The sequence below is a fragment of the Parasteatoda tepidariorum genome, chromosome 10 (assembly GCF_982258835.1).
Source record: "Parasteatoda tepidariorum strain Cologne lab strain chromosome 10, Ptep-v5.0, whole genome shotgun sequence".
In the NCBI taxonomy this organism is placed as follows: Eukaryota; Metazoa; Arthropoda; class Arachnida; order Araneae; family Theridiidae; genus Parasteatoda; species Parasteatoda tepidariorum.
Genome location: NC_141764.1, coordinates 44,768,128 through 44,782,729, shown reverse-complemented (window position 1 = coordinate 44,782,729; position 14,602 = coordinate 44,768,128). Strand labels below are relative to the sequence as shown.

Genomic DNA, 14,602 nt, shown 5'->3' with positions numbered 1-14,602 from the left:
TTCAATTAATTATGCTTAAAATTTCAAGTTTAGTAGTTTTTTTTCGATATCCTATTTAAATTTAATATTAATATAATAATTTAAATATTACTCAATATTACATTTAAATTTGTAAATAAAAATTTAAGAATTTCGTTAAAACTTTTAAGTATTAATAGTCAATTGAAGAAAATACGAAAAATAAATTTAATAAAAGCAACGAAAAAAACATGATTTTGTTCACGAAAAAAAGTAAAATAGTTTGAGACTTATAACAATTTTTAACATAAATATTTAAAAGAAAATCAGTTACTTTTGAATGCGAAATACAATATTTTTAAATATAAGGAAATGATTTTTCTCTAGTAAATGTACTAAATATGAATTCAACATTTAAGTATTATATTTATGAAAAAGTAGATTCTATTGCAATTCAATAAAAGATAAATTTTAATTCAATTATTCAGATATTTATTTTTCTAAATATTTTACAATGCAATAATATAAACATTAAATATTAACATTGCTTTAAGTTAAAAATTTTCTCGGGAAAAAATCAATTAAATCAAAAAAAATTTAGTAGTTTATGTTTAAAAGTTCAAGTAAAGTAGTAAAGTAAAAGTTCAAGTAATGTTGGAACTAACTTTTAACTAGACGAGAAAATTTACTAACATTTAAGCTTTTTTGAGTACAAATTTTCGAGTAAACTTTTCCGACTTCGACTATAATTCCAGCAAAATTTTCTTTAATTGCTTTACTGTCCTGCTTTTTATGAATGCCGTATTAGACATAATATTTCTTGACAAAAATATCATTTTTTTTATAAAGGACGTTTGCTTTAATAAATAAATATATGTACTTAGTATGCATCATTCCTTAAAATTATTTTAATTAAATTTACACTTTTACAAAAAATTAGCAAAATCTTTACGAAAAAAATATACTTAGTTTTTAATTGATAACTATGAATTTTGCTGTGTATTATTTTCTGTTCTTTTATAATATTTAGTGAATTATTAAATATTTTGTACCCGGCAGAAATTTATTTTCCTCTGGCTGGTGTTTTTAATGCAATAAAGCTGTAAATTTAATAAACCTTTTTTTAAATAAGCCTTTTTTTTTAAAAAAAACAACAATTATATTTAAAACGAGTCATTAATTATTAGTCTGCTCATTTCAGAATCGAATGTTTTAATGTAAATATATATGAATCGTTTGTTTAATCAGTAGTTTTTATATTTAAGCAAATTCGGCAAGTTTCTTATAATAGTAATTTTTACTGTCCTCTTAATTATAGTATCATAAATATTAACTATGATAGCTATGTCTCAAATATTAACTAACAAATATTAACTATGATTTTAACTTCTTTAGTAATCGCATTTAACTTACTTAGTAACTGAACCAAGTTCATAACCAGGAAATATAGCTATTAATATTTGCGACTGAATTTTTGACAATTTTATTTTCTTATCTTAAAAACTGTTTTCTTATGAACAAAATATTCACTCATTTCTCTTGTCAACATTTGAACAAAATTTTAAAGTTTATTCACCGCACTCTTTTCTATTTATGTGAATTTGTTTCCGATTCTAAATTGATGTGTCAAGAAATTTCTAATGTGTTTTACTCATAATGATCCTTGAATTATTTTAATAATTTAAAAATATTAGCACATAAATAAAATTTTTTAATTTTGTTGAAAAATACTTTAAATACTTTATTTTGATTTCAACTTAAAAAAACAAACACTTGATAGTATTTATATTTACATTGAAGAAGAAAGCTGATTTCGTGTTATAGCAATTAACAGATGTACTAAAAATGAGTGAAAATTTAAAAAAACCAATTTAGAGAGGGAAAAAGAGTGACACAAAGAGATAAATGATTTTCGCTGCGTTATGCTTAAGAAACCAGTTGATTTATTTTCAGCAAGAAAAAAAAATATTTCAAAATTAGTTTTAGATTTCGTATGCAGATGGAGCTGCTGCTAAAAAACGATTTTTGTGTGTTGCAGTTCAGATTTTTTCATCTGAAACATACGTGTGTCTGTTAATTTTGCCTTTACACAGTCGATAACTTTGCTTTTAGTCAACAGTAGCATTTTCTGAAAACTTTGTAACTGATCTAATCTAATCTTGATTAACTTGATTATTTCCTTAAATAATTTTTTTAAAATTTTCTCGGTATTACAGTGAACAGATTAAGTATTGCTTAACATTTTAATTGTAAAAATAAATTTACAAATGACCTTCGAGAACTATTTTCGAGAACAAAAATCTTTTCTTTTTGCGTCACATTAAAACTTGATTAAGACTTTGGTTGATAGTTTTTAAAACCAGACGTTTTGAATACCTAAAATTTTTTTCTTTATAAAGTAATTAATTACATGGAAAGAACACCTTAACATGAACATCTAATCTTGATTAACTTGATTATTTCCTTAAATAATTTTTTTAAAATTTTCTCGGTATTACAGTGAACAGATTAAGTATTGCTTAACATTTTAATTGTAAAAATAAATTTACAAATGACCTTCGAGAACTATTTTCGAGAACAAAAATCTTTTCTTTTTGCGTCACATTAAAACTTGATTAAGACTTTGGTTGATAGTTTTTAAAACCAGACGTTTTGAATACCTAAAATTTTTTTCTTTATATTAAAGTAATTAATTACATGGAAAGAACACCTTAACATGAACATCTAATCTTGATTAACTTGATTATTTCCTTAAATAATTTTTTTAAAATTTTCTCGGTATTACAGTGAACAGATTAAGTATTGCTTAACATTTTAATTGTAAAAATAAATTTACAAATGACCTTCGAAAATTAATACAGGGTTATTCATAATTCCCTCCTCCTGTAAACGCCATTTTTCCTTACTACAACTGGCTTCAGTGGTACATGTTACTGCCATCTACCGACAAATGCTTAAATCAAAACTTGAATACTTTCGAAATAATTGCATATGTTCTTTTTTGCCATATTCGTCTTCGTTTTTTTACTATAACGCTTTGAAACTCCGGAAGGAATTATGAATAACTATGTACTTAAGCGAAGAAAAAAAAAACACTGTCGCTAATGAGCTAATGAGATGTTTTGAATCTCTAGTGACTAAAAGACTGGAAACATCAAAATCTGTTTGATTGTTGGAGGAGACAGAAATTAAAATTCGAACAACTAAAATTTGATTACTAATATGCCCATTTCTGACAAGATATTTGAAAATATGCATATATTAAGAGCGGCGATTGCTCAACTTATCAAAGTTTAGGCAGATGCCAATAGATCAAATAACTACCCGATATTTTTCTTTAGCTTTCTACAATGTACAATGGTTAAGAAAAGAGCCGCGATGGCTCAGGGGATAGAGCGTTTGTCTTTCAATGAGGCGAACTGGGTTCGAATACCAGTCGATACGAATTCCGCACCCGGTTTGCACCGACTACAGTGCTGACGTGAAATATCCTCAGTGGTAGACGGATCATGGGTTAGAGTCCCATTGCCAGGCCAGCCGTAGGAGGCTCTCGTGGTTTTCCTTTACATGTAACGCAAATGCTCAGCTCCATTAAAACATCATCCACGAAGGCAAAATTTCTCCCTGTGCTTAATCCAAGAGTTCTCTTGACTTCCAGATTGAGTTCAAAATTACACGGTTACAGAGTTGAACATCAGCAGTTTATAAAATAAAATGGTTAAAAAGAATAAATCTTTTGACTTAGAATTTTTATTCAATATATTATTCACACTTTTTTTCCTTATTTTGTAATAATTTATGTCAAAATAAGTGAAAAATATTATATTTAGCGTTTTTAAATTTATGGTTATAAACGTTAAAGTTTGAATCTTCCCAAAACGGCTTACTTCCAAACAATAATTTATCAGCAAAACAGATATTCATTAATGTAATTTCTTTAATTTACAAAATTAATCATTAATGCATTTTTAAATATGAATGAAAAAAAATTTTTTTTTCCTTTTTTTTGGATTTTATATTTTAGTACAATTATAAATCGAGAATTTAAAATTTTTTTTCAGTATCTATTAGATTGATTTTTATGACTGAAAAATACTAAAATATGTTTTTGCTTGTAATTAGAGAGCCAGAAAAAAATATAAAAGAGTCACTAGCGTTCCATCTTCTATCTACTTCAAAAAGTTAAGGTATTTTGATAATTATATGATTTTTACGCACGAAGAAATAACCGTTATTGTTCAAAATGCTGACTTTAAATATGATAATTTTGTGAGTGAATATTGCACAAAATAAAATTAAAAAAAAAACAGAACACTATAATACCTTTTGGTCTAATAATCGAATTATCACATGCTCAGATTCAAGCATGATAGGGAGAGAATTTGGCCTTCAATGTGATAATTATGTTTTATTTACGAAACAAGACATAAAACGTATATTCTCTGAATAGATATAGTATATGTTTTTAAACGGTTTCGTATTCTTAACTCTCATAATATAGGCTTAAATCGTAAACTACATTACGGGTAAGCTTTTATTATGAGAATTAAGACTGCAAAACAGCTTAAAAATCAAAAAAATAAAAAATTTTCTTGTAAATTTATGAATTTTTTGCTTTTAAGCTAAACTCTTTTATTATTTAGTGTTTTTGCTAATTAAGTTGTTATCTATAAATATTTATAAACGACTTAAATATTCTTAAAAGTTACTCTTGCAGATTTTAAATGAATTAGATATTTTCTTGAAACTTTATTATTATAAGTTATATTATGTTCTTTTATCACTATTTAATTGACTTTAATGTTTTAACCATTTTTAAGGCAGTACTATCAATCATGTTAAATATTTATGTATGTAAATATATTTATGTAAATAACATAAAAAAACGAAGCGTGCCCTTGTTGATTATGTGCATTGTATTTTTAAACTTATAATAGATGTATCTAGAAATAGCTACGAGGTGGGGAATGTGTTCCTCCCCTTGAGTACCCTTGCCGTCGGGCTAACCATGGGAGGTTTTCTGCGGTTGTAACGCAAATGTGGGTTAGTTCCATCAAGAAATCCTCCACGAAGGAAACATTTCTCCCAATACTTGAACCAGAAGTTCCCTTGTCTTCTGGATTGGGTTCAAAATACATGAAAGACTACATTAAGAGTCAGAAACTCAGATTTGGGTTGGCTGTTTAACCAAAGTTATAAAATTAAATAAATTTCTTACCCACATTCTATGGTGTACATAATTATGTTCACTTTAGTCAGAAGAACAGTAAACATTTGAACCATTAATTTTTTATTTAGTCATTTTTTTAAAAAAAATAATTTATTATTTTTTAAATTAATTTTACAATTATTTAAAATTTCTTACATCCAATTTTTTTTAAATAGTTTTAAATGAAAAAAGGCATAATTTGACCAAAACCGATCAAACAATGTTTGAGTTACAAAATTTCAAAAAAGTCAAATTGTTAAACTTCTTTCTTTTGACAAAAATTATTCGATCGTCATTTAATTAAGCAAGAAAAAATAATAAATAGTCTTAAAAATTAAATTTTGTTTGAAATTATCCTTGGTTAAATGAGTTTTATCATTTTATTTAAAAACGTCCTAATTCACCCGAATAATTTCAGAAATATGGCTACATCTAACTCAACCCAACTTCTGAGAATCATATTCTCTAAATTGATGATTTGAGATTCAAAAATATGAATCCGTAGAAAATAGCCATGATTATTCAGATGAAATACATTTTTGTGTCGGACTTCGTAATAACTTAAAATATAACCTTCGTAACTTAAAATGCATCCTACTCATATTAAAAAGCATATTTAAAGTTATATTTTTTAAATCCTCAAGATTGCATCTTTAACTGTTATTTCAAGAGTTGTCAAGGTGTTTCTATTTTGAGCACTGTACATTTTTTATGGAAAATTCAACATTTAGTTTTACACTACGTAACTCGATCAGCCCATCTGTAAAAACTGATTATTTTCTCAACTTGTTTGTTTGAAAACAAACCTTTTCTCGAAAAATAATCAACTTCCTTAAAAGATATGTCCTTATCCTAGTTTAAAAGAACGAAACATTTCCGCATTTGTTTGTATGTTACTAACAGTTTTGCTACTTTTTATGTGACAGTTTTAAAATAATTCGTTTTCGACTTTTTTTACCTAATTTCGGAAATTTTGTAATTTTAGATTACAAATAAGTTTTTTAATAATTATAAATAATTAAAACTTTCAAAGTACATAAATAATTTTATATTATTATTTAATGATTAGTTACGTTTTTCATTCTTCCCCGACAAATTATACGTAGAAGGATAAAAAAAAAATGCTAAAAATTCCCTGACCTAGCCATTATGTTAATAAAAAGGTAAGTAATTGTCTTATTAGTACTAATATGTATCGAATTTTAATAGCATATATTGTAAATTTTAATGTTTATAAAGAGGATTTAAACTATTTTCGTGCATTAAATGTTTTTCTGATGTATATTTATGAAAATGTTTCTTTTTTTCTTCGATAAGTTTTCTCTAACATAGAATAATTTAAAAGCTATTAAACATTTAGTATCATTTAGTGTTAAATTAAATCAAATTTACTTAGATCGTAATTTCAAGTTGCAAAATAAAAAATGACTATTATTATTTATACCTTTTGATCTATGAGTTACCAAATTTTCGCGAACTAAGATCATAAGTTCGAGGAGTAGATCTGGAACTATGGAAATTAGAACAGACAATATTTTGACGTGAAAAATTGGGCATAAAATTTTCTTTCTCTGAATAAATATACTTTTATTAGACATATTTCGATTTTTGACTTTTGAAGTATAGAATTAAAGCCACATTTTACAAAAATGATCCAAATAGTTTATCCTAATTTAGTTTCACTCTTTTAAAAATAATTTGCTTAGTTTGTTCTATATTATTATTTTATTTTTAAGATATTATTATGCTCACCAGGAATCGCTTTTTGATTCATTAATCAAAAAGCGAATCCTCAACTATAAAACTTGTTTATCCTACGTTGACTTGATGCAAATATTTATATTTAATTTGTAATGAAGGAAATTTTTTTACACCAATGTAAACATTACTTTACACTGCATCATTTCAAATGTCAAATTCTTGGTTGAAAAATTTTTAAGCATTAAAATTCAAGACAGTAGTTTTGAATCTTTTGCTTTGGAATTTTTCCTATTTCGAGCTCTGTATAAGGAACATTACTGCAATTTATACATTAACTTTTACTTACTTACTTTATTTAACAAAAGCTGGGCACCTGGGCCGCACAGAAGACCCATATCCCATTCATCGTGAAATTACAGTAAAATTAGAAAATGATAGCAGTTTGTATACAGAGTCTCTGGGGTGACTGATATTGTAAAGCAAGCACCTTGCTTGTTTAACTGAAAAGAAAGTGAAAATAATTCTAAGCAACTTGCTATAGTAAAGATGGCTGTGTATGTATTGTCCACATGAGGTAACAGGTTTGAATTTCAAGGCTATAGAAAAGATGGCTGTGAATCTATTGTCAACATTAGGTACTAGGTTCAGATTTCAAGTTTGGTATTGTAGTTGAAGCAGTTGAGATTGTAATCTGTTGATGTTTTGAACTATTGCTATGAACTATTGATGTTAGAGTTGGAGATTTTTACTTATGTTGATAGTTTCGGTACGAGGCGTCAGAGGTGAAGTGTGCAGCTATTGGTCTAAGGTTTTTGTCTTTTTTAAAGTTTTCAAATTTAAATATTTCATTGAAGTTAGCTGTATTGCAGTTGATAGCTTTGTCATAAAAATCTGCATTAAATTTGTAAATATGCTGAGACACATTAACTTTTATAAAATTAGTACTACTAGAAATAGAATATTTTCAGATTTCTACGATTTCTACTACCTGCTACTACTAATAAGAGTATTTCGCAGAAAACTGAATGGTTGGAGAATTAGTTGTAAAACTGTACCAGTTTTAATGCATAATGGACTTAGCAGTTTTATACATATATTTTGGAAGTAGGCGTTACGGCAATAAACATTGGTCTGTTTACAGGAAGGCCAAGAATAGCAATTAAATCTAGCTTTCCAAGTCTGATATTGCACCGAACTCATAAACAAACGAAAGATATCTGAAACATTCTATGGGATGGGAACCTTGACAAAGCAGAAATCCAATCTCTCTATTAGTAAAACCAATTCAATTGTCACTGATAATAGCATAGTCAAACTATCGCAAACAAAACAAATTTATTGATTCGTCATTATTTGGTCCCGTAGTGGACTGATCGTTAAGGCACGGTTCCCAGCAGATCACCGAAGTCAAGCATCACTGGCTGCGGTCAGTGTGCGGGTGGGTGACCACTTGGATTAGTCTGCGTAGGGACCGAGGGTGTGCGGTATTGATCCTCGTTAAACTGTTCTACCGTAAAGTGCTCGACTTCGCGTGCAGGTCGCCGGGCTACCGAAGCGGGGGTGCCATCCCCTCCGCAGAGGATCAAAATTGTGATGGCATGTCTTCGGATCATCCTCAGGGATGTTTCCCAGACCGTCGCCAATAGCCCATTGTGCAGCTCTAGTGCGACGTAAATGAACAACAACAACAACTCGTCATTATTTGAGTCCATTATCGTAAAATTATCGTTTTCGAACCCACTCTCAATAATCTTAACCATTATTAATCGTAACCAAGATTAGTTTTCGAACCCAATATTATGAAATTGGTGCTAGAACCCGTTATCGTAAAATTAATTCTCGAACCCACTATTTCATCCACCATAAAATAAATACTCGAACCCATTATCGTAAGATTAGTACTTGAAATCAGTATTCTAAAAGACTACGTTAAACGTGCGAAATAAATAAATAAAATAAATCCTCCTCTCTCTTTCATTTGGCTATCAATGTCGCACGTGTGTGGCTTATTCCTTAAGGTCTAGCTGCAAGCTAGGCCATGTCCAGGAGGACATTAATCCTCAGAAAGTAATATACAATAAGAGGTGTAGTAATAAGGTCCTCATGCAAGAGCCCCAGGCAGAGTTCGGTCCATCAATATATATGTAAGGCGACGTATATGTTCACTCATGAGCCTGCACAAGTGAACTTCAATTATGGGATCATCTATGGGTGATGATCGTCAATTCATCCGAATTCTGAGGCCAATCCTTGTGCGTATTAGAGATGAGATGCGATCCCGAAAGCTCTAAACTATAATTAGTAGAATCGGGTTATAGCAGCTTTGGTCCTGTGCGAGTCATACATTTTCATAAACTTTTTTGTAACTTTTAAACATACTGGAAACAGTGTCTTATGAACAGTTTACGATTGGACATTTTTAGTTAGAAAAGAAAAAATGAAATCCTGAAAGAAATTTGCACCCAGAAAATCACCACTGTAGGAAATCACCATCCAGGAAATCACCATGACGTCAGACAGTTATTACATAGCTAACAGCTAAACAGACCTTAAACCACTACATTCCATCAACAATATTTACAAAAAATTCATTTGAAGAATACAAAAAAATTAAAACTTAAGTCTCGGATGATTGTAATCTGAAAGATAGCTGCTGCATGACTTAGAAACGTGACACACACGTGTCAAGCAAAAAAAAGTAAGATTTTTTAAAACTATTTCCGGAAAGAGAGGACAATATGGAAAAGTGTTTCAAAATAAAAATTTCGATTAAAAGTTTTAGTAACCACTAAATGTTTCCAATATCAAATTTTGTGTTTAAACGGCTCTAATGATAGAAAATATTTATTTAGAATAATAGTGAAGGAATTTATAGAATGTGAAATCTCTTATGAATGATTGCGAATGTATTCGAGATAATAATTCAATTTGAGAATTGTTATTCATTCATTGAGAATCTTGTTTTTTTTTACTGTAGCCTCTTCTTTAGTATTTATTAAGAATGTGTTAAAAATTGATTATACAAGAAAAAGTACTATACTTCCTGTTACTCGCTTTTTTCCATGAATTTTTAACGAAATTTTTTTTTGTTTTCATAATTAATGCATGGTTAATTTATGATAAATTAATGTATGCAAAAACACTGAATAATAATTAAATTTAATAATTATTTTTCCAAATTAGTTGGGAACAATAATTCTTGATTTTCTTACTGTAGCCTTTTCTTCAGCATTTTATGGAAATATGTAATATATTGAAATTTTACTTAAAGTCATTATACCTCTTGTTATTCGCTTATTTTTTTCAGGAATTTATAACAGAACTTTTCTTTTTTGTTTTTATAATTAATGCATAGTAAATATAATATATAATTAAAGCATGTCAAATGTATGCATAAATATGGAATAATAATTCAATTTAAGAATTATTATTCCAAATTCATCAAAATTAATTTTCTTTATTGTAGCTTTTTTTTTAGTATTTATTAAGACTGTGTTTAAAAATGAGAAATATATTTCCGATTATTTGCTTTTTTCCAAAAATTTTAAACGAAACTTTTCTTTTTTGTTTTTATAATTAATGCATAATTAATAAACGATAAATTAATGTACGCATAAACACAGAATAATAATTAAATGTATTAATTATTATTCCAAATTCATTGAGAATAAAAATTCTTTATTTTTTTGTAGCCTTTTCTTTATTATTCATTAGGAATGTTATAAATTGAGATTATACGTGAAAAGTATTTACTATATTATTCGCTTTTTTTCCATGAATTAGCAAATTTTTATATTTTGCTTTCATAATTAATGCGCAGTTAATACATATATGATGTATGTATGCAGAATGTATGCATAAATTCAGAATTATTCAATTTAAAATTGTTAACCCAAATTTAATTCGAATTATTTTTTTTTTCTTTTCTAGACTTTTCTTTGGACAAAGTTTAATATTGTGTATTTATTAGGAATAAGCTTTAAATAGGAATTATTCGTGAAACTTTCTTATATTTCCATTTATTCGCTTCCTTTTCGATTTGTTTTCCGGAATTTTAATAAAAATATTTCATTAAAATTTAAAAATTCAATCCAAATTGGTGTCAGTGTCAATAGGAATTATTCGCGAGACTTTCTTATGTATTTACGTTTATTCGCTTCCTTTTCGATTTGTTTTCCGGTATTTTCATTAAAATTTAAAAAGTCAATCAAAATTGGTGTCAGTGTCAAAAATTGTCTTAATTTGAAAATTTAAATAAAGTTCAATTTTTTCTTTTGATAAAAAAAAAAAATAAAATTTGAAAGATCTGAATTTTTTTTTAAGAAATAGTTTTTGATTTGAAGTTTTGAGGGAAAATGTACATCATCTATATGGATTTTTTCTGTAGGAACAAAAGAGAGAACATTTTTAATGAATTAGAATATAAAGAAGAATATATAAATAATTCTAGAAGAATGATTTCGTTCATCATGGATCTTGACTGCATATTAAAAATTTGAGTAAATAAACGAAATAATCCAAGTTAGAAATTACAGAGCAGAAACTTTGAAATCAAAGTTTCATGGTAAAAAAGCAGAATAAATCCTGCATTTTTACTTTGATATTTTCCATCAGATTTATTCATTTGTTTTCTTTTGGCAAAGCAAAAAAATGTCTTTTCAAATAACAATGAATGTTTCTGGTGAATTCAAACATTTAACTACTTTATCTTATTCTGGTTTACGCTGATAACTAAAAATACTAGCCTACATTCAACTATTTAAGATAAGAAGCTTAGATAAAGAAATTATTACAAATGTAAACTGAACAGTAGTAGTAACAGCAGTGATCAATTTAAAATCCTTTAGATCTTTGTATCGTGACAGTATTTAGTTTAAACTTATTAAAATTGCAAAACTGTATAGCTAATTCAAGTGGTTTATTAGGAATTGTTAGTAGTTTCTGGAATTCATTTTCAGATCACGTAAACTTTTTCAATGACGTATAAGGTTGAAGGATAAGTAATGTGATCTCCACCACGTTAAAAAAAAACTTAGGCCTTACTATACTGACCTAAATTTATAGAATAAACAAGTTCATTGCATATTTTATTTGTATAAAAAATTAATGAAAAATGAAGTTAAAGAAATTTTTGTTTTATTTTATTATTGGTTACGCAATTCACTTATTCAAAGTTATACTTTTTTTATTGTAGTTGGATAAAAGTAATTTTTTTTAAAACAAAAATGACTCTACACGTCTATCTCGTGTTCCCGGTAGAGTTTCTGTTGGTAAGTTACGTTTAGTTACAGAAACGATAGTTTCGGGTAAAAGTCTGCAAGGACAAACACATGTTGCATCATATGAAAACAAATGAAAACTTATTTTTGAATGTTACAGATCTTTTTTTAACGCATTTTGACACTTTAAAGAAATTTTAATGCTACAGTACATCTTAATGTTTTCGTTATCAGAAACATCGCAAAACTATTTTTAGTCACTTACTTACCTTTTACTTTTGGTGTAATTTAAGTTTTTTTTTATTTTTTTTAAATCCTCTATTATTTTTTAATTCTTTATGAAAAAAAGGATAGAATATCTGGTTCTAAGAGTCTTCTGGTGTTAGCTTTTCAAATGCAGCAATTGCTAGTTAATGATAAAAAAAAGAAAAAATTTTTATGCAAATTTTCGCATAGCCGTCCTTTTCTTTAACATTTAGAATTTTTATATAAATATATACTAATGATAAATTAGCTATTTCAAAATAAGTGGATGTTCTTTTCATGAAATAGGATAAAAGAACACAAATTAATTTTATCAGTTACATGAATTAACTTTGAATTATAAAATAATTTAAATTCCTGTAAATGAAATTTATTGATAAGAAAAATTTAATTTCAACATTTACACGCAACTATGCTGATACAATACTTCTAAAATATTATAATATTCCTCTTAGATATTAATTTATTCCGTGTGGAATATGCAATAAATGCGAAAAATGTGACTTGTATTGTTTATCGAATTTTAATGCAGTTACGGAGCATCGGAGACCTTGGATTCTAACTTTTTGATTTTCGCCACGAAGTTGTTTAAAAATTAGATTAGGAGGAGGCTATACCATGGCAGAAATCCTTCACGTAAAATTTGCTTTCAATTGTAGCTAATAATGGAGTTGCAAGATTAGCTGCTGTTATGGAAAAGGAAATAATTTATTTACCTTTTGATATTTTTTTTAAAAAACCTTTTGGCGTTTGAAACTTCATAGTTTAATTTTTGTTTGTCTAAACTATTATTTTTTAATATATTTAATTTTAAATTACTAATTAAAAGGGCAGTTTTTCTTCACTGTCATTTGTGCATAAATGGTGATACAAATTCTGTTTTGTTATCTAAATGTAACAAGTTTTATTTATAATCACATTATCTTCGAAAGGCATTTACCGGATACTCAAATTTTGACCACTTTCCGACAGGTTCATGTCTCTAAACTCTAAACTCAGTGGCGCGACAGCTCATAGAGGGCCAAGGCCTACTGCGCCCATCTCAGTTTTCTTGATCTTGGGCTCTGGGATGCCGGATCAGATGTTCCGGTTAGGTGGTCAGCAGAACGCGAAACCCTCAGTGTTTAGTTCCTAAGCATGCTTTGGTACTCATTTATCGATCCACTGAAGGGATGAAAGGCTGAGTAGACCTTGCCCTGCCCGAGGATCAAATCCAGGACCTGTGGCACGAGTTCCTGTCTCTAGCTTGTTGAAAAAGAGTTGTAATTTCACTGACGATAAAATAACGATAAACACTCTGTTCGCAACACCTAATGAACAATTAAAACTTACATTGTCATCTAGTACTTTGCTCCAAATTATTTTTACAGCTGGAAAGCTGTCACAGTTTTGAATTGAAGAAAACTTTTTTTTGGTGATAATATAGTCGTAAATTCTGCTTGTACTGGTTAGAAAACTATTGAAACTAGTATTGTACTGTAATTAAGTTGAAGTTTGAGCACTCTAAATTAATGAAAATTGATCAAATTTTAATTAACGATAAATTCATTGGTGAAATTTATTGATTCGTTTAGTGATAACATGACAAATTCTGTTGTTAGCAATGGTCAGGAAACGACTGAAACTTGTAATACCACCAAATACAGAGCTCCAGTATAAATTTGAGAACTCTAATTATTCTGAATTTATTATAGCAGTAAATTTCGCTGGATAATTCTAGTTCATGTTCTGATATTGACAGACGATAAATTCTATTTTGCTATAAAATGAAGTTGATCTCGGTTTATTGCTGTCATTAATAGACTGAAGCTTGCTTCATTTTCAGGCATGAAGCTCCAATAGAGATTTGAGTGCCCTAGCTAGGTGGAAAATTGTCGAAATCTCTATGGTAAAATTCCACACCCAAGAATATTGAAGCAAATTTAAAGAATCGTTGAAAAAATAGAAAATAATTTATGCAATTCTAAGTGGAAGATTAAGACCCATCCAGTTTATTATATTTTGCTAGAAATTTGTAAGCTTTTAGATTACACTTTTCAATAAGTTCTGATTGCAAAATAAAAATCAAATCCCTAACTTTTGATCAAAGACTTGGATTTTCATTTAATAAAATGCAGTTTTAACGATTTAGGGACCTCACCTCAATTTATTAGTGATACATTGTAAATTTTAATACTTGAATTTATTAGTGAACATAATATTTTAAATTACGAAAGCGGACTTAAATACGTAACATTTCTGTTAACGGACG

At 27.9% G+C, this 14,602-nt stretch overlaps 1 protein-coding gene across 12 annotated transcripts in view; it reads left to right on the top strand.

Annotated features, from left to right (window-relative positions):
* LOC107436881 (sodium-dependent phosphate transport protein 1) overlaps positions 1–14,602 on the top strand; it is an 87,742-nt gene that overhangs the window by 24,943 nt on the left and 48,197 nt on the right. For 2 of the 12 annotated variants that reach the window (XM_043051999.3, XM_016048704.5), the window contains exon 1: positions 8,105–9,566. The exons of 8 other annotated variants lie outside the window; for them this stretch is intronic. The gene's annotated coding sequence lies outside the window, so the exon portion shown is untranslated. Of the gene's footprint in view, positions 1–6,193; positions 6,331–8,104; positions 9,567–14,602 lie in introns of those variants that run through there. 2 more of the 12 variants (XM_043052002.3, XM_016048709.5) reach the window with 2 other exon arrangements.